This window comes from Pangasianodon hypophthalmus, chromosome 13 (assembly GCF_027358585.1).
Source record: "Pangasianodon hypophthalmus isolate fPanHyp1 chromosome 13, fPanHyp1.pri, whole genome shotgun sequence".
NCBI lineage: Eukaryota > Metazoa > Chordata > Actinopteri > Siluriformes > Pangasiidae > Pangasianodon > Pangasianodon hypophthalmus.
The window spans coordinates 15,172,045-15,199,385 of NC_069722.1; the positions used below are offsets into that span (position 1 = coordinate 15,172,045).

Here is a 27,341-nt window from a genome sequence, read left to right on the forward strand (position 1 = left end):
CACAAACACACACACACACACACATTTAGACCACAAACAGTAGGTACAGTATGTAAATTCACTTTTCTGGCAATTACTACAGCAACTCTTTAAATTTGGATGTTGATTGCAAATAGAATGCAATTAGTTTGCAATTAGATAATTCTTGACTAGTTTGTCACTGCTAATATATAATGATAATATACTATCAAGGCAATCAAGCAATCAGCTAGATAGCTCCAGGTGGTGATCTATTTGATACCTGGAAAAATCTTCAGTAAATATCCACCTCAGTTTCCACCAGAGATTTCACAGCTTTTAGATGGAGAGAATACACTTCAACACAGCAACATACCAATAAATGATGTAATATCTAAAGCATATTAAAAAATTGTATATTTTTAAATACATCACATCAATGCCACATAAAAGTGTTACACTGGGATAACCTACTGTCCCTTTCTGAACATGCACTTTCTATATGTAATTTTCTATATGTAATTAGTTTATAATTAAAAATAGACCTATGTGAAAAGAAACTACACCACAGATATCATAAATAGCACCCTCTTTTCTTATGTTAAGCAACAGATGGGTGATCTTGCTCAAAAATTTAGAAAACATGGGTTCAGCATGTTAAGCAACTAAAAATAGAAAATGGAATCTTAAATTTTCAAACCTTTCTGTGCTCAATTATATAAATATTATGAAGATTGGAATATTTGTTCTGACAGCCTTAATGGAAATGTCATTATTTTATTTTTAATGAGGTGAAATCAATATGTTTTAAAAGCAGCACATGGTTATTGGAGATAAGAAAACTATTTATAATCATATTATGGTACCCTTAATCACCATGATCACATTGTGAGGTCTGTAGATCAAAGACTCATCGTATTTTACGTGAATGATGTATCATAATGTATTGCAATTCGATATAGTCCTTTCGCAATTCACTTGTCAAAGGTAGAACCTGTAGTGCGCATATACTGTGTACAGTAACCGTCAGGTACTTGGGGAGAAAAAAAAAAAAAAGCTTGTCTGTTCTGTTTTTTTTTAAGTATACATGCTACAAAGGTTTACATGCAGAACAGTAGAAAACTTCACAGTAGGAATGCGTTCTTCCTATTCTGGGAAAAAGATGTTACGTGACGCAATTAATAAGTAAGTGTGCATGTAAACTTTTCTAGTGTCTACATCTTAACTAAAACAGACAAGTCACAACATTTTCCCTAAGCACCTGGTGGTCACCGTACACACCTGCATAAACACATACTCCACTTTCTACCCCAACAGGCTTGACCTCTCTGTTTCAAGGTTAACAGAGTTTCTAATGATCATCGCTTAAAATTATGGTTATTAGATTTGACACTTATTGAATTTTTTTTTCTTTTTCTACCAAAAAAAAACAACATTTTGTGACAAATGTACATACATGTCTAATGTTAACTAGGTCAATCATATATCGATAGATTTTATTTCACATTAAAAAACTCAAATCCTGTACCTTGACAGAAAGCAAGGGTGGCTTTTTTTTTTTTTTTTAAGCAAGAAAATCTAGCCGAGAGATTACTAATGTGAGACGGGGAAGGGGGTGGGGCTTCCAGTAGGTCAGTTCATATCAGAGATTTCAAAACACAATTGTTATCATCAGCAAGATTCATATGTTGTTTATTCTGATGTTAAAATGTTGAGTTTCTATACAAAATGTATAAAGGTTGGCAGGTCTGCAGTCATGAGCAGAAATGGCAGAACCTTTGGACTTGGATAGGTATCACCAGTAATGCCTTTGTGCCAATGCAAATAGCTTGCATCAGTAGGAGCTCTGGAAATCCAGCCAAAGCCACCAGACTCTGTCAGTAATGACAATCACACACACACACACACACACACACACACAGCATTCAATCAACAGCATAGTTCCACTGTAATAAGTGAGCTACCCACATATCAAACAGGATGTGGGTAATTGGCCGATAAGAGCATAACTGATGTGTTTTATTAATATTAATGATAAGCCTTGTATCAGCAAATAATATTTTGTCAACTCTAAAGGCCTGAAATGACAAAAATATGTTCCAGTTGGACCTTTGAGAGCAATGCATGTAACAATTATACTCCTACAGGTAAATGAATGCTTTCTCTTCCTCTCTCTGTTTCATGCACATACACATAAACACACTACACACAAGTATATATACTACCTGTTCAGATAGCCGAGACAGCACTCATTGATTGACTGAATCGAGGCAGAATAAAAGTGTGTATGTGCATGCTTGCCAGTGTGTGTTAAAATATTACAGCTTGACCTTTCCATACGCTTTTCTGCAACCTCTCTGAATATTGAATCACATTTAATGCAGACTGACCAATCATTACTCCCAATCAATATCACATGCCAGCGTGTCTGATCGAACCCTCTGTCTCCTACACATGAACTTGAACCCTGTTGCAACAGAGCGCACACAGAGGGCTTTGTTTTGAGTGTGAATGCACAGGAGACACTGGAATTGGATTGGAAGATGATTTTGTGCCTAAAAAAGTGCTTGTAGATCCACCAAATCCACCGCTAGAAGTGACTTTTCTATTCTTCTGCGCATCTGGTTAGCTTGTTTGTCATTTTACACATTTTGAGCATTCAGGGCAGGACCATCCTAATGAGCACCAACTAACCAGAGACGGTCATTATAGGGCCAGTCTGACCTGACTTAAATCAACCCATAGGTTTATATTAAGTTTGACATCTTGTGCCTACCATAGTAGTCGTCTTTTATATGACATAAAAATTCACATTGGCCAAAATCTAGATGTAGTTTAAACAGATTTGTGCTCAATCCTATTTTGGGTTAGCCAAACAGCTAAACGAAACAGAATTTTATATTGAGTACGTAACAGCTGCTGCTAAGGAAATCCTAATTAAGTTCATTCTCTAAAAGAAGAAACAATTCCCCAAAGCTAGTTTCTTTCTTTTGTTTTGTTTTTTTTTTACATTCAAAGAAACCTAAACTCAAGTGAATTTGAAGTGAATTCAAATGATTATGTAACCAGTAACCATGTTACATTCCCAAACTAATCATACTTTTTATTCTCCTTCTCATTTATTCTGTAGGTTCTATACAACAGCATAGTGAATCCATAAGAAATAACCAAACATACCAAACATAATTTATTCTTCCTCATGGGCCAGGGTGCTAGAACATTTAACTGCTGGTAAGAAGAATAGCCAGAGACAGACATTCCCAGAAGCAAATTTAATATGTGGTCTGGAACAACACACATTTACATTTGTTCCTCTGGCATTTTTTTTTTTTATCCAAAACAAGCATACAAATAGTAGGCTGAATTTCCCCCAACTGAACAAGTGCAAGATAACTGCAGGTGATGGCCAAAATCTTATTAGCATATAAGAGACTAGGCGAGCATATACAGCGTGATTATAAAGTGGGTGATTTTAGAATTGGAAAAACAGGTAAGGAAAATAGCCTGGTTATTATAAGTGGATGATTTATGGGAAAGCTGATTAGGAAATACGAGTGGGTAAAGGTTATACTTAAGTTTAAATAATAACCATTATTTGATATATTTCCATTAACACTTTTATTATCATTATCCACTTTTGGCACATTTAGCATGCCACAGATAATGACCCTATATATATATATATATATATATATATATATATATATATATATATATATATATATATATATATGGTTCTCATCAAACCACTCTTGGATCATTTTAGCTAAAATGATCCAAGAGTGGTTTGATGAGAACCAAATCAAATAGCTCCAAGGTCCAGTAATGTCCAATAGTTCTCATAAGAGCTGAGCGTTCAGATGTTTATTTTAGACTTTAGATTTTAGATGTAGGAATGTAGACCCTAATAGTAGGTATGGGAACTTGGTCTGATTATTCTGTAAGCTACACTGAACCAGTGGAGTGGAGTAAGATTAGGACGGATGTAATGTGTGCTCATTTAAGTTGCTGCATCATCTGCAGTCATCTAATTAACAATGCAAGCTGGTGGTGTGGTCAGCGATGAATTGCAGGAGTCGAACCATAAGATAAGAAGTGCCTGGGAGAAGAGTGTTCCACAACAGCTAGCCATATGTTGTAACCCCAAGGTACCTGGAGGACCTCAACGGAGAACAAGCTGGAGTCAGAGAAGCTGAGTGATGAAGAAGGTGTGAATTCATCCGGGCCTGCTGAATTATGTCCTCTTTAAAGAAGGACAGATAGAGTTAGGTATCATTAGTGTAGCAATGCTAAGAGTACGAATACTAAAATGCTTCTTAGAATATCTTCAGTCATTGGTTAGGTGGCCGAACATGAGTCATTCAGCCATTTTAAGAGCACTGTCCCTTATTCTGCTGATTTGGGGAGTTCACTGCTCTTGCAGTATTCACTATGTTGCTCCCACATGGTTGTGAAAGCCAGTGAGGAATTCTCCAGAACATAAAACTAATGCTAAAACAATGAAGAACATAAACTCAGGCGATCAATTTTAGAAGAAACAGCAGGAGTGTGTGTGCATGTGTGTGTGTGTGTGTGTGTGTGTGTGTGTGTGCGTGAGTGTGTGTGTGGAAGAGGGAGAGGGAGTGCAGATGTACTGCTTAATCCTTTCTCCTCTCCTGTCACCAACTCAAACAGCGAATAAACCTGTCAGTGGCTAGACACCCTGATCCACCCTGATCCACCCTGATTCTCTCTCTCTCTCTCTCTCTCCTACTCCATTTGTCTTGTGTGTGCTGTTCCAAAGGTTTAAGAGTGAAGCTCACATTTCAACGTGATTCACACGTGTTACTGTAAGACAGTGACCCACTTGGCCTCTGGTGCAATAAGTGGAGTGTTTGATAAGTTGGTGACGTGTAAATGAAAGCAAAAAAAAAAAAAAGTGAGCAAAAAGTCACACTGTAGTCGATGTCAGTTATTTTGATTATTTCTATTGCTATTCTGGTCAGATTTTCCCAGTATATCTGTAAAAATATACAGCACAGCACAGCACAGTACTATAGTATAGTATAGTATAGTATAGTACCATAAAATATCCAAACGTCAGCCCTTCTGATAGAAGGTTTGTGATTTGAACTTTTTTAGTATAACAATCTGAATGGTCTTAAATGCTAATATCCTCTGTTTTTTTAATGATACATTTCGGTACAATGATAAGCAGCACGTAATCTTGCCAGACTGCTACCAATTAATATAACAAGTAGGAAAAATGTAAATAATATCAAATAAAAACTTCAAAAATGTAACATATGAAATTCATGCTGCATTTCGTCATAGGGCTCCCTGTGCATATGAGGCAAAATGCTTTTGGAAGTGGGGCAGAGAAAAGAAAAAAAAATCACTGAAATTAGGAAAGTGATAGTCATTGAAAATGAATGAATGAATGATTGAATGATTGCACAGCCACTAGATATGAAGTATTTCATTTTATCTTATATATGTTCATGGGATAGGCTCTGAAGATGAATGTTTTTTTTGGATGAAGTGTGCCAATAATTCTGGAGGGCATAGGTTTTGGGTCTTGCATGGGTTACCACTATGATTGTAACATCTAGATCCATGACTTTAGTTTCAAATCCATGTCATACTTATATTTACAACTTGAATCTGCCTGCCTGTACATCTATACTACAATTGCGGATTTGCCTGTGATGACTATGTTTGTCTGTGTTTTCATCACGACACTGGATTTGGACCCAAGTTTTTTTGCTTTTGCTCACAGTCACACACAAACACACATGAACGTGCATGAGCCACGCATACCCATTTTGTGTCATTTATACTCGAGTGGCCTTTTCAGCTACTAAATTGAATGATGAAGACCAAGGCAGCCAGCCTTCCTCCGCTAATGACATGTTTACCACCATGAAGGATTCACATTAATGATGGATTTAGTGCTCAGAGCCTATAATGTGCTGGCTCCAATAACACACGGCAGGTCGGGGAGTGCCAGAGCTGTTAGGATTAATTACCGCGGGCTTTGTTTCCGATGCTGGAGCACAACTCGCAAAGACAGTCGATAAAGCGCAGCTTACAGGGCCCTAAGCAAGAGTCTAACAAGTATTTACACCTCGGCCTCGCCCTCACATGTGCTCAGAGCCTTTGAAGCAGTGATTAGCCATGGCTAATCGAGCATGACTGAAAACCTTTTGCCTCACTTTTAACAGAATTGCCTCAGTGCACAAAAAACAGTGCACACACACACACAAAAGTGACAAGAGTGGTGGATGATGTAATTTGCATGAAGGCATATTAATAAAATAATAATTAGAGAACGAGACACACAGAGAGAAAAAAACAATGGGGAGAGAGAGAGAGATAGAGAGAGATAGAGAGAGAGAGATCCTCTGTCAGTAGTGACAGCCTTGAGAAAAACATCTCTGACGCACAAGCAATAAAGCTTGGGTTACTGCCTTCTCTACCAGAAACAATTCCAAACACACACACCCACATGCAGATGTACATATGAGTACATGTGCAAGCGCAAGCACACACACACACACACACACACACACACACACACACACACACCACTGGCAGTATCACAGCACTCTGTGTTGATTGATGACCCTGCCTTTTTAAACTGACAGGCAGAAAACAATAAGCCCGTCTGTGTCAAATTCTCGTCAAACTTTCATGGGACTCTCGGAGCATCCCGCTTTAGCTCACGACAAAGAGAGAGCAAAACTGAACCAGGGTGTAGCTTACTGGCCATACTGTCACTTTATCCCTCTTTCTACTCCCGCTGCCATGGAGATAGACTGGCATGTTACAGGCCCAAAGCAAGTGCACCTCTGCAATTAGAGCTGGCCCTATAGATAGCCTGCCTCTAAACTGATAAACAATTCAGTGTGAGAAGACAGGCTTTGCTTTGACCTTGTTACAGAATGTTCCACAGGCCAAAAAGTAAGAGTAGATGCAACAGGACAAGTGAGTCAGATTGGACAGTCAGATTGTGACATAGGGGAGACACACATACACACCAGTCATGATGGTGTAGAACACCTGTTTATGGTGTTTAAATAGTATCTTTACAGCACAAGGATGGATGGATGGCCTGAGTGACATTACTGACAAGCGCAGACATTAACAGACAGAGCAAGGCGCTGTGAATTTCAAGCACACAAAGGTATTTGTGAGCGTGAAACACTGAGACGCACAAGTTTCATTTCCGCTCAATCGCTATAGTCTGCAATTTGCTCATGAGTCAAGCAGTTTAAGACTTTGGGGAGGGGTTAAGATAAGGATGCCTTCTCTCCCAAGGCTGGTTAATCTTAATCTGGAAACCCAGAATTTGATTCATTCATTCATAGAAGAATTATCAAGAAGGTGGAGACTAACGTTTTTTCTACCAATTTGATCATTTGCAAATTCCCACCCACTAGCTAGTGCTCCTTCCCACAGATCTGTCAAAACAAGGCAAAGCCAACAAACTTCCGAGCTACAAAACACAGACTAACTGAAAAGCCAGAGAGAGGAACAATGAGCCGGTGAGGATTGCCGCTACAGAAGTTCAGAGGTGAGTAACAGCACTGTACATTTACTCTATTACATTTATTTTAACATTTACAAAGTAACTTTTTGAATAAATTGTATTCGCATGGATAGTTTTAATAAGGGTACCTTTTTGCTTTTAAGGCCTGCTCACAAGTTTTTTATTATTTGAGTATTTATGCAAGCAAAACTTACACAATGCATTGAGTTAAACTACACTGACCTCAGATATTCAAATTCATTTCATCAACCAACAGCACACATTATCACCATCAGACTTTCTACATGTAGAAATTAGTCTCAGAAACCAGACATCTAATTATTATTAGAGAGGCTGGCATATTTCCGTCACAAAATGAAGCTAAGAACCACCTACAGGGAAAGTTTACTGACTGGCATTGCAAATGACCAACCAGAGGCTTCTTCCGTAGCCTGCTGTCAAACAAGCAAGTGTATCTTCTTTACAGAATTGGTTTTTCAAACAATGGCTCTATAAAAAATTGCAAAAATGAGAAGTTTTTCAGTCCAGTGACTATATCTTGCACTGAAAAGCTCAGCGTCACAGTCAAAAGTTTATTATCCATGGCACAACAGAAAAGTGTTTGCCCTATTGTTGTGAGATCGCATGTTTGAATCCTGATGAAGCATTGGCTATCTGAGGCTAAGAGTCCATGAGAGTGTAGCGTGCTCAGTGCATTACTCTCTCCTCTGTCAATCAGAGCAACAATGATTGACTCTGAACTAATCTTTGAGGCCATGTCACAGGGGAGAGCTAGCTAGTGGGTGGGAATTAGCAAATGACCAAACTGGGAGAAAATGGGGTAAAATTCCAAAAAGTTTGCTTTCCCATTAGACTTTGCTGAGTGGCCAGTTTAGTTTTTAATGGCTACTTTTACTTGAGTCATCTTTTTAAGCACGAGTGGTTTTACTTTTAGCAAGTTTTTGTATACTCTACTCAGCTCTGCAGAAGACGCTGATCAGCACAAAGGTTGTATGTGAGTGAGTGAGTGAGTGAGTGAGTGTGTATGTGTGTGTATGTGTGGGTTGGTGTTTTCATCCACGAGCTGACGCAGTTTTGTGCTTTGTGGTTTTTATCTTTTCTTCTAGGAGCATGTGTCAGCCCTCTGTCCCTTAACACATTAGCGAAACTGACACCTGGCTACCTCCTTCACTCAATCACACTCTCTCTCTCTCTCTCTCTCTGTCTCTCTCTCTCTCTCTCTGAGCGTGGGTTTGCCTTCCCCAACTCAGCACCATAATGTCACCAGGACATCTATGCCTGTCACCCTCTCTCTCTTTCTTTCTTTTGCTCTCCGCGACCCTGCTTGCTGAATACACAACATTTTGATAGATAGATCAGAATGTTTAAGAGAGTAACAACCTGTTTAGTAGAGTGGGTGCATTTCTCAAAACTTCTCAAATTTTATACCGCCAGGGGAAGTTTTAGTGTAAAAAATCGTAGCAACGATCAATTTTATGAAATTCATCCAACTTTAGTTTTATTAAAGTTGTACTTAGAGTCACTATTTAAGATTGTTTTAGGTAACTAAGCTTTACATGCTTGGTTAGGATGAACTGCTTCCACAACGAAATGTATTAATGTGACTGCCACAAGATATTTCTGAATAAAATTATGAACTACTCTTACTTAAAGCAAGCTGTAAGCATTTTATGACCTCAGTTTCGTATCTTGTGGTTTCACTTAGTTGTGAGCATAAACTGTATAATATAGAATTAAAACGCAAAATAATAGAATATGCAGAATCAATACTATTTTATAAACTGTTTAACAATGAGGGCAGAAGCCATATTGTTAAATTAAACCAAGTTTGCAGTGATTAATGTGACAATTACAACTAGGACTATTCATGCAGCAATATACTAGAAATATACTAAAATTCTTTTATATGTTAATTTCAATGCTCTTCTCATTCATAGAACGATCAGCCATAACTTTAAAACCAACTGCCTAATATTGTGTAGGTCCCCTTGTGCCGCCAAAATAGCACTGACCCTTTGAGGCATGGACTCCATAAGACCTCTGAAGGTGTGCTGTGGTATCTGGCACCACGACGTTAGCAGCAGATCCTTTAAGTCCTGTAAGTTGCGAGGTGGGGCCTCCATGGATTATCCAGCACATCCCACAGATGCTTGATTAGATTGCGATCTGGGGAATTTGGAGGCCAAGTCAACAACTTGAACTCTGTCATGTTCCTCAAACCATTCCTGAACAATTTTTCAGTGTGACAGGGCGCACTATCCTGCTGAAAGAGGCCACTGCCATTCCAGTGCAATACCCCTTCTATGAAAGGGTGTACTTGGTCTCCAACAAAGTTTAGGTAGGTGGTACAATGGTGGTACAAAAGATGTCAAAGTAACATCCACGTGAATGCCAGGAACCAAGGTTTCCCAGCAGAACACTGCCCAGAGCATCACAATGTCCCCGCCAGCTTGTCTTCCCATAGTGCATCCTGGTGCCATCTCTTCCCCAGGTAAGCAATGCATACGCACCCGGCCTTCCACATGATGTAAAAGAAAATGTGATTCATCAGACCAGGTCACCTTCTACCAATGCTTCATAGTCCAGTTCTGATGCTCACATGCCCATTATAGGCACTTTTGACAGTGGTCAGAGGTCAGCATTGGCAATCTGACTGGTCTGCAGCTACGCAGCCCCATACACAGTAAGCTGCGATGCACTCTTTGTTCTGACACCTTTCTATCATAATCAGCATTAAGTTTTACAGCAATTTGTGCTACAGTAGCTCTTCTGTGGGATCGGACCAGACAGGCCAGCCTTCGCTCCCCATGCCCATCAATGAGGCTTGGGCGCCCATGACCCTGTTGCCGGTACACTGGTTGTCCTTCCTTGGACCACTTTTGGTAGGTACTAAACACTGCATTCCAGGAACATCCCACAAGACCTTCCATTTTGGGGATGCTTTGACCCAATCATCTAGCCATCACAATTTGGCCCTTGTCAAAATCGCTTTTCAAAGCCAACTGTTCACTTGCTACCTCTCACTCCTTGAAAGGTGCCATTTTAACAAGATAATCAATGTTATTCTCTTCACCTCTCAGTAGTTTTAATGTTATGGCTGATTGGTGTATATCACTGTAGTAGTCTTTTTATCATTTTTAAACTGCCTCTTGCTTTTATGTTCCATTGTATTACATTTGACAGCAAAGAAAATTGAGCTTAAAGGCAAGTACTTATTTTGAAAGTAATGGTCTAGACAATATTGGGGGGAGAAAAAACTATCTTGGATGCTCCTGCTCAGAGGGTGATTTGCATAATTGAATGGAGAGCCCAGAAAATTGTCTTAAGCAGTTTCGTAACTCATCTCTGAATACATGTAACTTTCCCTGAATAAATATTGACTTAACAATTGAATTCTGAATATGGTCCTATGTAAACAGTGATTGAAAGTGATCTCTATCATCCATCCATTTTCTGTACCACTTATCCTACACAGATTCGCAGGGCATAAGGCAGGGTGCCAACTCAACGCTGGGCACAATCGCACACAGACTCCACACCCATTCACACTACAGACAATTTGGAAATGCCAATCAGCCTACAACGCATGTCTTTGGACTGGGGGAGGAAACCCTTATCGCTATCATCATTACTTTTAAAAATAAATAAATAATTTCGTGGATCCATTGGGGAGATCCTACTCCCTAGTTTTATATACCTAGGTAAGTGTAGATAAGTAGATAAGTGTATATTACCGTGTATGACACACAGAGCACCAGTATTATAGCCTATACTGTATGTCTAGTAAATGTCTCCAATGAACTAAGTATTGGGGAGCAGTATTATTTACTACAGTCCAACTTATATTTTCTTTTTCTTCTATGAAAAAAAGAACCTTACACAAGTTGAAGAAACATCTTTGTTTTAGAACTGTGAATCTGAATATTTTATACATAATATACCTGAAATGCGAAGGGGGCTAATAATATTGTTCAAAACTGTATGTATAGAAGTCCTCTTCTGACCTGCCTTCATACTGATTTTTGGCTGTGCTTATGTTTTGTTCCAATAAGCGTTCTGCACTAAATGGCAAAAAAGCACAAACTTGGTCATGTCAAGAAGTCTGATTTAAATCAGGTTTGAAAACATCTACTAATGTGTCTCGCAAATGACTGAAAAATTATGTTGTCTGTTTAGAGACCATGTGCACAGCTTGTGAAAAATGACACTATTTCTTTATTAGATAGTGCTAAAACCTTTCCTTTGTGTAGCTAAACATTTCAGTAGGGCCTTGATGGCATAACTTTATTCAATACTTTACTGTTTTTATAGATTTGACATAACTGTAATGTAAAGGGCCAGCAAAATGCCATTCCGTATCAATCTGATAGTCCTGGTCCTAAGATGTAAAGCTGTATTATTAAGTAATTTGTACAAGATTCCACTACCAGTCTTTTTATCAAATTTGCTGGGTGATAAACATGTACACTCGTGCAAATAACTAAGACAAAACACATAGCAAACACCAACTATTCATTCATTCCTCTTCAATAAGCATTTTATCCTGGTCAGGTTCATGGTGGATACGGAGCCTATGTTGGGAACACTGGCCGTTAGGTGGGAATACACAGTGGATGGGACGCCAGTCCATCGCAAGGCATCATGCACACATTTATGCGCACATAGGGCCAATTTGGAGTAGCCAGCTGACCTACTAGCATGTTTTTGGGAGGTGGGACGAAACCGAAGAACCTGTAGGAAACCCACACAGACACAGGGAGAACATGCAACTCCATGCACATCTCCATACAGACAATCACCCAAACTCAGAATCAAATCCAGGATCCTGGAGCTGTGAGGTGTGCATTTAGCACTACTGAGCCAGTCATACCCCGATTTTCAGAATAATGTTTCAGAAATTATGTTTACTAGAAAAGTTAAAAACTGACAAGTTAAAAACTGACAAGTGCTATGGTAATTTTCTTGTCAGAAGGGCACCTACTGCATGAAGCGCGCATCCTAGCATGGAAGAGTAGTGCAGTGCTCGAAAGCTTTGACATGAGTGTGGCTCTACCAGCTCTAATACTAAGGTTGAATTTTCCGGATAGGTCCTAAACATAGGCTCCTTAAACAGAGAGCCCCTTTTCCTGTGCACCTCTTGGCTACAAGGATAATGATCGTGTGCTAGCAGGGGAGTGGGACGACACTTCAGAAAGTAATCTGAAGGCAAACGATAGTGCTGTCTCTTGTTCCTAATTTAGAGGACACCGAATGAGTCACACTTCACCAGAAGAAAATTGCTAGCCATTACAGCAGTCAGGTCCAGGCTCTGTCTGGTATAGTGAGAGTGACAGAAGTGCTATGCACTATAGAGGGATTACCATAAGGAGTGCCACACACACACATACACACACATACACACACACTTGAACTCATCAGAAAGAAAAAAAAAAAACAACAACTTATTTTGGATACTGGGCCTGGAGTGAGAGCCGAAAGTCATATGGGTCTTATTACTATGGTCCAATGCTTCTCCTAACTCTTCCTACCATTATTTGCAGTATGATTCTATTTAAAGTACATGCAGGTTAGTTTCGCTAAACAACTAAAGGCCAATGGCAAAAAATATAAGAAGTACTGGTAGTAAATACTGTTCCCTGACAAGTCTTTTGGTTAAAGAGACCAAGATTATAGTATTAACTATGATTATTCTTTTCTTGGCTAACAAGTTCTAATTTAAGAAACAAAAAAACCAACCACTGGGTGGTACAGTGGTGCAGTGGGTAACGTTACTGCCTCACAGCTCCAGTGTCTCTGAGTCAATTCTGAACTTGGATTAATGTCTGTGTGGAGTTTCACATGTTCTCCCTGTGTCCGTTTGAGTTTCCTCTGGCTTCTCCGGTTTCTTCCATTCAGGCCTATTAAGCCAAGTAAAATGACATTTAGCCTCAAACAGTTCAACACACACAGCAGGTTAAAGGTATCTTAAACTAGTCAAGATTTCTCCAATGACTGGAGCAAAAAGGGATGTATAATGATAGAACATCTCTCTCTCTCTCTCTGGATTTATGTGCCATCTAATACTCTTCCAATGTTATGCAGCTTCATCCTGGCCTTCTTCTTCTCCTCATACACAAAATGGGTGGAGTAGTAAACAATAACAGCAAGAAGTGAAAGCTCGGGTTTTGCTGTCTGCACAAATGAGGATGAAGGTGTTGCAGTTTTTGCTCTGAGGAAAAGAGGAAAATTGAGGAAAACAATGCAGGACCACACTGTCGAAGGGGAAATTATGTAGGCTATTACACGTTTCAAGGCTTACTCAAGACTTAAGTCACTCATCTCTACTAGTTGGTAGAGTGACCTTACTAAATTTCTTGTACCGCCCCCCTCACGGAAGTTCTTTCCAAAGCTGCAAAGGTTTCAGAACCCAGTTCAGAAGGAAAAACAAATCAGGCTCTCTGCCACCCATCAGTCAGGCCAGGTGCCATCTAATTGGTCCAAGCAGATGACAGCTCCTGAACCCTTTTGATGTGTTTCAGCATGCCACTGAACATGACAGTTGCGTCTGATGCAGTGAGACAACTAATGAGATCTGAGTGGAATCCTCAGCAATGAACGCACCATCTACCATGCCTGGACATCTAATTAGCACAGACACACTATGATCTGACTGAGCCTGACCTGAGCTGCTATGTGAACACAGATTCTGGTAGGGCAAGACACTAATAATGACATAGTTTCAAACAAAATTTGAGAGTTGAGAGACTATTACAATTCATACATTCATCCCGCATACAGTCTAGAAGCTTGTTTTCAGTGTTTTTAGACGTGCCTTTGTTCAACTGTGTTCAACACAGCACGTGTGTTCCCATCACCATTAACCAGGATGGCCAAGTTTCAGCAAAATTTATACCCCAACTAAATCTCAAAAACCACACAAAAGACCTGAAACTAGCTAAAAAAAATTGGACATTGGAAAAAGGAGCATTTGCATGGGAAACAAGCTCACCATGGTGAACATGCATTTCTGATATACTGTATGGACATTATCCACTCTATAATCTCCCACTATTTGCAATATATCTTACAACAGAATTGGTTCTGCACATCATAGACACTGTCTGCCCTTACACTTTGCCATTGTTTGTTTGTTTATTAGATTTAATTCCAATTCTTTGATATAAAATAAGATCTTAGCAGCCACAGAGTATTATTTAAACTAGCCCAATCTGGCAACCCTGTTACCAACGGACCTGTCCTACACAGAGTAGCCGAAGACGGGATCTACAATGAGAAGGTCTGTAGTAATACAGTGCTGTAGTCTTAGAAAATAATTACACGATTTATGATACTGACTAAAACAAAACCACAAAGAACTACTCATGGGGGCAGTCGTGGCCTAATGGATAGAGAGTCGGACTTGCAACCCGACGGTGAACCTGAAGGTTGTGGGTTCGAGTCTCAGGTCCGGCAGGGATTGTAGATGGGGAGAGTGAATGACCAGCTCTCTCCCACCCTCAATACCACGACTGAGGTGAGACCCTTGAGCAAGGCACTGAACCAGCAAACTGCTCCCCCCTGGGTGCCGCAGCAAAAAAGGCTGCCCACTGCGGTGTGTGTGCACTTGGATGGGTTAAATGCAGAGCACAAATTCCTAGTATGGGCCACCATACTTAGCCACAAGTCACTTCACTTCACTTCAGTCCCACTCCTGGGGGTTGTGTTTTCACACCTGATACAACTCAATAGGTGATTATCAAGCCCCTCTTGACCTGAGTCAGTTGTGTTAGATCAGTGCCATCGAGAATCAATGAAAGGTTCCAAGTGATAAAATCCTAAAATGCAGGTTCTAGCTGTGCCCCTGACTTCAGTTCAACTTTTTTCTGTATTTTCCCTTTTTCACCATATGGCTATTCCTGGTTGTAAGAAGAAATCATATTTTCTTTCCCCCATATCCCCTGTCATTTTGGGAAAACAGTGGGTTGAGACAAGCAGGCTAATTTGGCGAGTTCTCACCTCCACTATCTCTCTCTACGGTTGTGTGGGCGGCATTTAGATCCATAGCAATTAAACTCTGCATAGCTAGGTGTATGAACCCACCTCTGTATATCTACAACAGCTTATATTTTATACTTAAACCTTGTCTTGCTGAGCATCACCCCATTACACACTTGCACATCCAGAAAACACACAAAGGGTAGCATGAATAATCCTGAATTTTCCTCTGATGCTATAGCCATGTCACACCACCTACATATCAAAGCCAAAGAAATTTCTTCCGTTTATCTGTGACACAAATAGATAGAGAATTACTATTCTCTCAGTACACTCTATTTCCCCATGACCTACAACTCAGCTCCTCAGACAACACCTATAATGAGAGTCGTTTATACACAATAGCCATCTCCTTTTAAAGAATATTCAAGCAGTCAAGTGAATGAGCTGAGAATTCATTTGTAATATACTGTATATGAATATAAGATGGATTATTATGACTGCATCTTATTACAATATACACACCCACACATCTCATTTCTTTTATACAGGCACAGATTTGTAATTATGAAATACATAATGAACATTCTGACCACTCCGAGGGAAATCAGATATTTATATATTGTGAGATGAGCTTCAAGTTATTTGCTGTCGAGAATTAACACACTGGGCTGCTGCTCTTCTGTGTGTGTGTGTGTGTATGTGTGTGTGTGTGTATACTTTTTCAGATCTGGGTACTTAGACAGACAGCTTGCAGAAGATGAGCCTGCATGCCGCCTTAAACCATGGCTACACACTCCGCTTCCTGTTCGTTCTGAAGCAGCACAGGAAATAAATTAGGAATGTATATATTGCCTTTTTCTATTCTGAATAGAGGACATTTCATTAAAGGACAGTGCAAATTCTCAGCGGTTTATTAAAACCAAGCGTGTACCCGCATCTTTGACTGATGAGAACGCTCTGATTGGTGGACTTGTATTTGTAGCTGCTTCTGCTACTCGGCCATGCCGTCGTCTCTGAAAGGTCAAATGGTGGCCACAAATGTCACAGGGAGGAAGCTGAACTGAAGGATGTCTCGGCTGACTTTCAGCCTACTGCGGCACGCTGTCACAACACTGCAGCATTGTGACTATAGAGACAAGGCCACAAGGAAGATTGTGTGGAAGACAAGCAGGTAGAGCTGCATTATGTTCTAAAGGAAAGAGAAATGGCATTGGTCTTATGGAACAAAAACGTTCAAATTAGCTTCACAATAAATATAGAGTTAAGGGCCAAAGTTTGAATTCCCATATGATTTTTTGAAAGAAAAAAAGGAAACTTTAACTTTATTTTGTTAACTTCTCAACAAAACAACAGTGTAGCAGGTGGGGTATGGTTTAGTGTGAGTCTGCATTAGGAGGGATGTGTTGAGGGACACGCTATAGGGGTGATGACTAACATGACACACCTGAGCCCTGTTGTCCCTCATATATTTGTGTGATCCTTCTCTTTCTCTGGGCAATGAGCTCTCTGTGTGTGTGTGTGTGTGTGTGTGCATGGTTGCATTTGTGTGTAGGTGTGAGCAGAGCAAAGTCAAAGCGGTTATTTGTTTTGCAAAAAGTTTTACGTTACTGCCACGCCAGTGTCAAAACACTGTAAAACACTAGAAAAAAAAGAACTAGATGTAGAAATGGCAGCACTGTCAGCATAATGTGTGAATTCTGGCTCTGTCAGTTCCTCACCCTCAGCTACATCGTAATTAATTTCAACAAGAGATGTGCATAGGATTGTTTTTATAGTGAAGTGAAGTGAAGTGACTTGTGGCCAAGTATGGTGACCCATACTCAGAATTTGTGCTCTGCATTTAACTCATCCAAGTGCACACACACAGTAGTGAACATACACACCGTGAACACACACCCGGAGCAGTGGGCAGCCTTTTTTGCTGCGGCGCCCGGGGAGCAGTTGGGGGTTAATCCCACGTGTGATATTTTCTACCAAATTTAGTTGGTTTCATTGCCAAAATTTATACAATAGCAGCCTAATTTAAACCACTGCAAGCCTAACCAGACAGTTACTAAGCATAATGTAAATGCATCCTCTAAGCACCACACATTCATGTTAATGAACATGGTTTTTCTTTGTCAGATCCATTTGCTCACTCATGCCCACTTCACCTCCTGCTCACACAACTATTTTTGTTGGGTCCTGCTGGATCCCAGTACCAACACAAACCTCTAATTTCAACCAGATGCCCTATGAACCTTTCTGGCATGTTTCTACACCACCTATTCATATCTACCTTTGTATCTGTTTACAACATGTAACCTGAATAATATTCAATTACATCCCTACTGCAGACCAAGAGAAAGTGACACCAGATAAACATGTATCGAATATCCTGTTATTTTTACATATAAAACTCTCAGGTTTCTATTTATTAAAACTATCTCCATGCCACGTGAAGCTTGCTCGGTAAAACCACTTACATCTCAAAAGGTCAAAAAAAGTGACTGTGACATTAAAACTGGAATTAAAATGTCTCCCCTTTCACAATCTCAAACAGGCCCTGACAGTCGAACCTACATCTTCCCCCACTCTTCTTTATGCCCACTGGGAGGTAAATATGCTTACACCTGACCCACTTACAGATTAATGCACCAGGTTCCCAAACCACTCCAACACCCGCAGTCATTGTGTTTCTTCTTAGTGCTATCAAAGAACTGCACTGCAGAGCAGAAGCTTGTGCAATTTTTTTTTACAGGAAACAGCGAGACATTGTGATGACTTCAGATTTGACAGCCCTCAAAAAAAGCCATCTAGCTTTGCCGGTGTGTCTTTGAGGATATCAACGCATCCACTCTGCAGCCAGATAAAGGAGCACTTGCTTCATCTCAACCTCAGATGCACAGGAAGGAAGAGGCTCCATCAAGCCGGTTCCTCGGCTGAGTGTTTACAACCACAGTATACTGTGCCTTGCAAAAGTATTCACTCCTCTTGGTGTTCTTCCTGTTTTGCTGCATTACAACCTGGAATTAAAATGGATTTTTTGGGGGTTTGTACCATTTAATTTACACAACATGCCTTGAAGGTGCAAAATATTTTTTTTATCAATACTTTGTAGAGCCACCTTTTGCTGCAGTTACAGCTGCAAGTGTCTTGGGGTATGTGTCTATTAGCTTAGCACATCTAACCACTGCTCCAGCTCCTTTAAGTTAGATGAGTTGTTCTCAATTGGATTGAGGTCTGGGCTTTGGCTAGGCCATTCCAAGACATTTAAATGTTTCCCTTTACAGCACTCCAGTGTGGCTTTAGCAGTATGTTTAGGGTCATTGTCCTGCTGGAAGGTGAACCTCTGTCCCAGTCTCAAATCTCCGGCAGACTGAAGCACGTTTTCCTCAAGAATTGCCCTGTATATAGTGCCACCCATATTTCCTTCATGACCAGTTTTCCAGTCCCAGGCGATGAAAAGCATCCCTACAGCATGATGCTACCACCACCATGCTTCACTGTGGGAATGGTGCTCTCGGGGTGATGGGAAGTGTTGAGTTTGTGCCACACGTAGCGTTTCCCACTACTAAACTGGACAATAAATCTTTGGTAACCCCCATCTCATGGGAACAGTGCAATAATGCAGGGTCACTTTAATACTGTTGTGTGTTTGTGTTTTCATGCATTCTTGGTGTGTCTCTTATATTTTTATACTTATATATTTTTATTATCTTTATATCTGCTGCTGTAATAATGCAAATTTCCCCATTGGGGGACGTATAAAGGATCATCTCATCTCATCTCATCTCATGATGGCCAAAGAGTTCAGTTTTAGTCTCAACTGACCAGAGAACCTTCATCCATATGTTTGGGGAGTCTGCCACATGCTGTTTTGTTTTCTTATTTTTTTCTTTAGGCAATGGGTTTTTCTGGCCACTCTTCCAAAAAGCCCCGCTCTGTGGAGTGTGTGGCTTTAAGTGGTCTTATGAACAGATACTCCCATCTCTGCAGTGGATTTTTTGCAGCTCCTTCAGTGTTATCTTTGGTGTCTTTGTTGAGTGTCTGATTAATGCCCTCCTTGCCCCATCTGTGAGTTTTGGTGGGCGTACTTCTCTTGTTAGGTTTGTAGTGGTGCCATATTCTTTCCATTTTGTTATAATAGATTTTGTTGTGCTCCGTGGGATGTTCAAAGTTTGGGATATTTTTTTATAACCCAATCCTTCATCTATACTTCTCCAAAACTTTGTCTCTGACCTGTTTGGAGAGCTGCTTGCTCTTCATGTTGCTTGCTTAATGGTGTTGCAGACACAGCAGTCGTTCGGAACAGGTATATTTATACTGACATCATGTGACGGATCATGTGACACTTTGACTGCACACCGGTGGACCTTAATCAACTAATTATGTGACTTCTGAAGTTAATTGGTTGGACCTTGGTTAATTGGTTGGACCATCTTATTTAGGGATTTCATAGCAAAGGGGGTGAATACATATGCACTCACAACTTTTCAGTTTTGAATTGTTTTTTAAACAAGATATTTTTTTCATTCCACGTCAACAATTTGGACTATTTTGTTAGGTCCTTTACATAAAATCCAAATCAAAATCAATTTTAATATAGGTTGTAATGAACAACACAAGAAAAACACCAAGGGGTGTGAAGGCACTGTATACATATTTACCATCACTAAGATATCACCATTAGCAAATGTCAAAGAATGCGTGACTCTGTGAAATGGAACCTGAGTTCTCCAGGCTGATGGAACTTCACTGGGGTATTCAGAGAGTCTGAGGGTAATTATGTTTCTGAAAAAAAATTGTCTTCAGGTCCTCTTGTTAGTTATGATCCATTTAACTGAATAGCTAAGTGCTATTCAGGGTTTGGTCTTTGGCCAGATGCACATAATAAATTGGTCTGAATGGCTATTTTCCCTACAGCACAGTATATTTCCTCCATCTCTGCTCTGAAACACTTGCTTCTTCTAATCAGAACTGCATCAGTTTAATCAAGTGTGCTGGGAAATACAAACCCTGGGAAATAGGTTTCCAGTGCAACAATTCATGGTTTTACACTGTCAGTTATGGACGCAGGTGCAGGTTAGTCTTGTCACGATACCAAAATTATGACTTCGATATGAAACCTGACTAAAATATCTCAATACCAATACTGAACCGATACCACTGCAAAAACCTAAATTTAAATTAAACTTAAAATTCTTTGTTTTGTTTATTAATTTAAAAACCCTGAAAACTCTCACTTGGCCAGGGTGTTCCTGCCCTGCTTTTTGAGCATTTCCTCCCCTTTATTTAAAAAAAAATCAAAAAAAAAAAAAAAATCACACGAACGTTGCTTTTGCATATAGAGATGTTTGCAACATTGGTCAGTTAGCTAAAAGGATAAAGCCAAATTAAACAGTTATTATTGCCCTCAATTGCCTCGTCAAACTCTGATGGTGAAAAAAGTTCACCGGTCACAAAATCAATCATGTTTGACTTATATTTGAGGGCATGAGCATATTGTGTCCGTGGGCTTGCCCTGACAGTCGGCTATGTAAGCGAAATAATGCCATATTTCGCTTTATGCGTCTGCATTGTCGACAAGCCGTGGACGGTCAGCAAGAGCACTTGTATTTGCAGCCATGCCTCTAGTTTCATCACCATGAAAGCTGCAGCGCATATGAGAGAAAAAAAAAATTGGCACGCCCAGTGTGCCTGCAGGGAGTGGAAGCAAAGCGCTGCACACACACTGCCCTGCTGTCGCCATTGACACAACTCAGGAAATACAGCTCTTATTAAAATTCTGTCTTTCTTAAAGTATCGGCACTAATAAAATGAGGAATTGTACCATTTTTAACAGCAGGGTATTGCCATACCTTTCTAGTATCGGTATATTGTGCAACACTAGTGCAGGTATAGAGAGCTTTATTAGAATTAGCAAACAAAACAAAGATAAATCCAGAAGCAATGTCAAGGTCCAGGCAAGGGTCAAGTGATCAACAAACGACATAAACTAAGGCAGGCAAGAGCAATACGAGAAAACCAGAAATTTGATCAAAACCCAGAAAGACAATCAACAATCTATAGCTTGGTATAAAAAAGGTATAGAAACACAGAGCGTATACTTCACAATGAGTGAGTGGAGTGAGAGTCCTTAAGTACTGTGGTTTGTGATTGAGTCCAGGTGTGTGTGAGATCAGTAATCAGGTGAACGTGAGAGAGTCTGTAATGGCTGTGAGTTGTAGTCCTCGGCGGCCATGTTTGTAGGCCATGCTGTAGTTTGGGAATTGTAGTTTGACACCGATTCCGGTATAGACATGACATAAACGTAGTTGGTTCTTCACTTATAGACACTGCTAGTGAAAAGTTTTTGAATACCCTGTATTAACATTTATGGTTAAACTTCAGAAATGGGTTCAAGTAAATACTCCAGAATTAGAAAAAGTCAATCAGAAATGGGCATACTGTATATTTGAGGCTATAAGTTTACAGGATATACGCCTAAGCTAAAGATATTCAAAGTCAATTTTTCACTCCACACATTTCATGTTACCATACATTTCCTGTGTTAAGTCTATTAGGTTATCTTCTTATTTCTATAAGAGGTTATTTCAAAAATAATAGCTAAGACTCATTTCAGCTTTTATTAATTATATCAGATTTTTAGCAGGTCAAATGTTTACATACACTTTGTTATTACTTGATGGCATTACCATTAAATTGCTTCAACTTGAATCAAACACTTAATCTTCCACAAGCTTCTCACAATACTTTGCTGTGGATATTTTTTTTTTTTGCTCATTCCACCTAATAGAACTGGTGTAACTCAGTCAGGATTGTGATCCTCCTTGCTCAGATATACTTTTTCAATTCAGTCCACAAATTGTCTACAGCATTCAGGTCAGGGCTTTGTGATGGCCACTCCAATACTTTCACTTTGGCGTCTTTAAGCCATTTTGTTACAACTTTGGAGGTATGCTTAGGTCATTGTCCTGTTGGAAGAACCAGATGCAACCTGGCTGATGTCTTGAGGTGTTGCTTCAGTATTACCAGGTAATCCTCCTTCCTCATCATGCCATCTATTTCCTAAAGTACACCAGTCCCTTTTCCAGCAAAACAGCTCCACTACATGATGCTGCCACCCCCATGCTTCACAGTTGGGACGGAGTTCTTTTGATGAAAAACCTCACCCTTTTTCCTTCGTACATAGCACTGATTATGGCCAAACAGTGAAATTTTTCATCTGACCAGAGCTCACTCCTCCAACAGGCATTACATTCTAAAAGTCATTACATCAATTTCTGGAATCTTCCAGACTGTTTAAAGAGACAGTCAACACTGTGTATGTAAACTCTTGACCCACTGGAATTCTCAAATAGTGAATTAAAGCTTAAGTAAATCGGTCTCTAATCGATTGTTTTAAAATTACCTCCGATGTGAACAAAATAGATGCCCTAATTGTCTTGCCAGAAATGATTGTATGGATTTATAAAAAACTGTGATTGAACATCTCTAGCCTTGATGTATGTAAATGTTTGGCCTCAACTGTAAGTGAACTGATAAAATTGACAATTGACTGAAAAAAATATTTTATTAGAAGAAAATCTAGATATAACTGGAAAGGACTATCTAGGCAACTTTAACTAGACACTTGTAGCACACAACCTATACAGTACACTCACTGTCCAATTTATTTAGAACACCTGCACTTTCACACAATTATCCAATCAGTCAATCATGTGTCAGCAGCACAATGCATAAATTCATGCTGATATAGGTCAAGACCTTCAGTTAATATTCACATCAAACATGAGAATGGGGAAAAATTTAGTCTCATTGACTTTAACCATGGCATGGTTGTTGGTGTCAGATGGGCTGGTTTGAGTATTTCAGAAATGGCTGATCTCCTGGGATTTTCACACACAACAGTCTCTAGAGTTTTCGCCCCTCAGAATGGGGCGAAAAACACAAAACATCCTGTGTGCAGAAGAAAAGGATCTCAGAATGCACAACACACCCAACTATCAGGTGGATGGGCTACAACACCAGAATATCACATTGGGTTCTACTCATCTCAGCCAAGAACAGGAATCTGAGGATACAGTGGGCACAGGCTCACCTGGTGAGTGTATTTGTCTTACAATTAACACTAAGCCAAATATAGGCAAATAATAAAGCACTAATTTAGAGTCCCATTAGAATCAGTGGCTGGAAAATGAATAGGTCCTTAAATACAAAGATTTGGGCATTTGATGGAATACTTATTTAATTCGTGATTTAATAGCTAATAGTGGGTAAACGGTACTTTTAAAAAAAATTACTGGCATTGTATGTGAAATTGAAAGCCATAAGCAATAGACTTCTTGAGGCACTCTAATTAGGAACATGCCTTCTGCCTAATTTTAATATATGAATATTCTTGAGAGTTCATGAATGGATATTTATTTAGGAGAGGGAAGAAAAAAAGGAGCCTTTAATGTGGCATAATTAAATAGGCCTATCATTTTCCACTGCAATTAAACTTTCCTCTTGTAATATAGAGAAAAAATGAGCAGGAATATTAAATGCACAGCAAAAGCTTTACTGAATGTAAGCTCAATATTTTAGCCTGTAGTTCTACTGTAGCGCTCAGCGATCTGGGATTGGCTAAAATTTCAACTCTGTGAAAGGTCTAACTGACTTTTTTCAGTCCAAGTGCACACCGCTAACTTTCACCCATGACACTAGAGCTTGATGCAACAAAATATTGCTAGATGTGACTATTGTTTTTAATATTTCTCACAAATTTCAACAGACATGGAGAATAACACCCACAAAGTGATTTCAGTATTCAAATCCTGGCGTGTCAGTATATTAACACTTGGGTACAGAGATGTGGTTTGAGAGAGGTGATCTGGCACTGGGATCCCTCAGGATCCCAGAGAAAAGGTTTGGGAGCAGGAAGTTTTTACTTTCATGTGGGCAGGAGCAATAGGCCAAAGATGAAGCTTGCCGGATATGTTCATTACCATGGGAGAATATTGGATACAGCATAATGTGTTGTTCTGTTATAGTTTATAGACCAACACTAGCGATTTCATCTTGTGCTAAATCCTGTATAGTTTTCATTTTATGCAACACCATCAGCAAGGACCGTTTTACACCGGAAAGTTTTTTGAATAGCGTACCATATTCTTTGAATGGCTTAACATATTTTGAAACATGGTAGACAGAGAGAATGAGAGACAGATACTTGGAGAGAGAGAAAATGAGAGTAGGACTGAGAGAGAGCGTGAGCCCATATGGAGATCAATCAGCCTCCTCTCTAGCAGAAGTACCCATGAGCACCTGGGTGTTCATGTGGAGTACTCTACACTGTTTAATGAACATGCTCACAGAACACGCTTATAAATGCCCCTAAATCAACTTGCTATCTTCAAAATAACAACCGTAACCTGACCCCAGACGCTGAAAATGCTAATGTGGTTAACCATAAAAGAAATCTAGTAGGGACCTTTTGCATAATACTAACGAGCTCCCAAAAGTGTTCTTCCACTTTCAGTATCTTATCATTTTTTTGGAAGTAGTACTTGAAATCCGCCCTCACGTCCTTGGGGAACAATCACATGATTCAGCATAATTCTGCTACGTCCAAGTGCGTGGTGTCTTTTACAGAGAGTCATGGAGAAATACATTTAAGCAATATTGCCTGAGTAATAGTGTGGTTATACTGAATATCGGCACAGTTGCGATTGGCCGTAGGCACAAGCTGCAGGGCGAGTACTGTAGCTAATCATAGCCGTGCGTATATTCGGTATAACTGCTTAATTGCGAGTGCGATACTGCTTTTATATAGTAGTGCTATAAACAAGAAATTAATATTAACACAATATGGCCATGGTTGCTCTACTCAAGAAAACAGATCCCAGAGAAGCCACATTCACCTTATGGCACGTCAACTAGCTCGAAAGCTAGCTCACATTATTTAACCAATGCCATTAAAGGTGCTTCAGGTAAAATTGGCTCTCTATGTACGATGTACTCCCTATGTACAATATACACTCACAATCCACTTTAATAGGTACACTTGTACACCTGCACATTCATGCAATTAATCATCAGCCAATCAGGTGGCAGCAGCGCAATACATAAAATCATGCAGATACAGGTCAAGAGCTTCAGTCAATGTGCACATCAAACATCAGAATGGGGAAAAAGTGTGATCTCTGTGACTTTAACCATGGCATGGTTGCTAGTGCCTGATGGGCTGGTTTGAGTATTTCAGAAACTACTCTCTAGAGTCTAGAGTTTACACAGAATGGTGCAAAAAAAAAAAAAAAAAAGCACAGAGTGAGTGACAGTTCTGTGGGTGGAAATGCCTTGTTGATAAGAGAGTTCAGAGGAAAATGGCCAGACTGGTTCGAGCTGCGAGGAAAGATATAGTAGCTTATATAATCACTCTTTACAACTCTTTACACTCTTTACAAGTGCTTGATTAGAGTGATCCAGATCACTCTAGTTCCAATCAAATAAAAGGTCCTGGACAATTTCAGTTCATTAGATTCAATTACATTAGATTAAATCTACATTAGATTATATTACATTAAATTTTCTAAAGCTAAAGTGTTTTTCCTGAATTCAAAAATATTACATACATACATAGTGTTCAAAAACTTTTGACTGGCAGTGTACACACGTATACACAGTTTCCTTCCCGCATTGTAACTCTCCTTATTCAAGCACAATGACCACATTCCATAAAACCTGCATAAGCCCTCCCTGACAACTGACATAAACCTACATAAGAATTGATCAAGCCTCTGACCTTACATTCAAAAGTATTTACTAATCTAGAAAATCCAGAAGACTGGTATACGCCAATCGATTTGTAGGCAACAAACACTAAACATTAATGAAAAAAAAAACAATTAGTGTTCGTATTCATGAACTGTCTAGAAGTATGCGATTTGAGACACAATGCTTGTTTGTTTAGTCAGTTGTGTACAGTGTCACATGATGCTAATACTGCCCCCACTATGTATGTTGGTATTGCACCACATAGACAAGTGGCCTTCATTTCTGAGGATGTGCACACGTGATGCTCCAAATAACCAGATGATACGCGAGGCAGCCATCTTGAGTTGTACATGGGTAAAAGCAATTATAATCCAGCCTTATGAGTCAAAGAGTCTTAAATGTTCATAACTATCATTATAGTGTGATGAAATTGCCTTAGGTTTTCATGATGATCTTATGAATAGTAAAATGAAACTCAAAAATATACATAACCCAACACTACAGTGCCATTGAGTTAAAAGTATTCATAAAAAGTAGAAAGGTAACGCTCAATTTACTTAAGCTAGCTGAGCTATAACATCAGTTGTTGGGTTATTCTAACATTAGTCTAGAAAATTACATTACACAGCCTTATGCCAACACATCAAAATTGAAAAAGCAGTCTTTATGTCAGCTGTTATTTTTGTAGATTTATGTCACCAAGGATTTCTTTAGGTCTCATGTAGCCCTATGAACAGTAGCCTTAAGTAAAGTGTTATTAAATGAGGCATACTACACCACTTCTATTCCAAAAGCACACATACAGTATGTCTTCTGTAAAGCCCAGCAGAAAACCTGGCTGCAGCGAGGTGGTGCTAAACAAGCAGGCCTCTTTATTGCCGATTAAAGGCTGCGAGAGGGAGTGCGACTCCCCTCTGAACAGCCCTCCTCATCACGATCGCTCAAATTGCTCACCGTGAACTTGACACCCACGGCGCTGCTGCTGACGCCAGAACGCTCAGCACGCACAAACAGTCTTGAGCCGTGATCGTGGGGGCTAAACAAAGCAAAGCTGCTGCACCATCAACGCTCTCACTGCCCAGCTGACACTATTATTAAATTGTAGCTGGCTTCCTTCTCTCTATCTCTTTACAAC

The 27,341-nt window shown here is 39.6% G+C and overlaps 1 protein-coding gene across 2 annotated transcripts in view; it reads right to left on the reverse strand.

Moving 5' to 3' along the window:
• prkcab (protein kinase C, alpha, b) overlaps positions 1-27,341 on the reverse strand; it is a 151,956-nt gene that overhangs the window by 94,256 nt on the left and 30,359 nt on the right. The window lies entirely within an intron of this gene.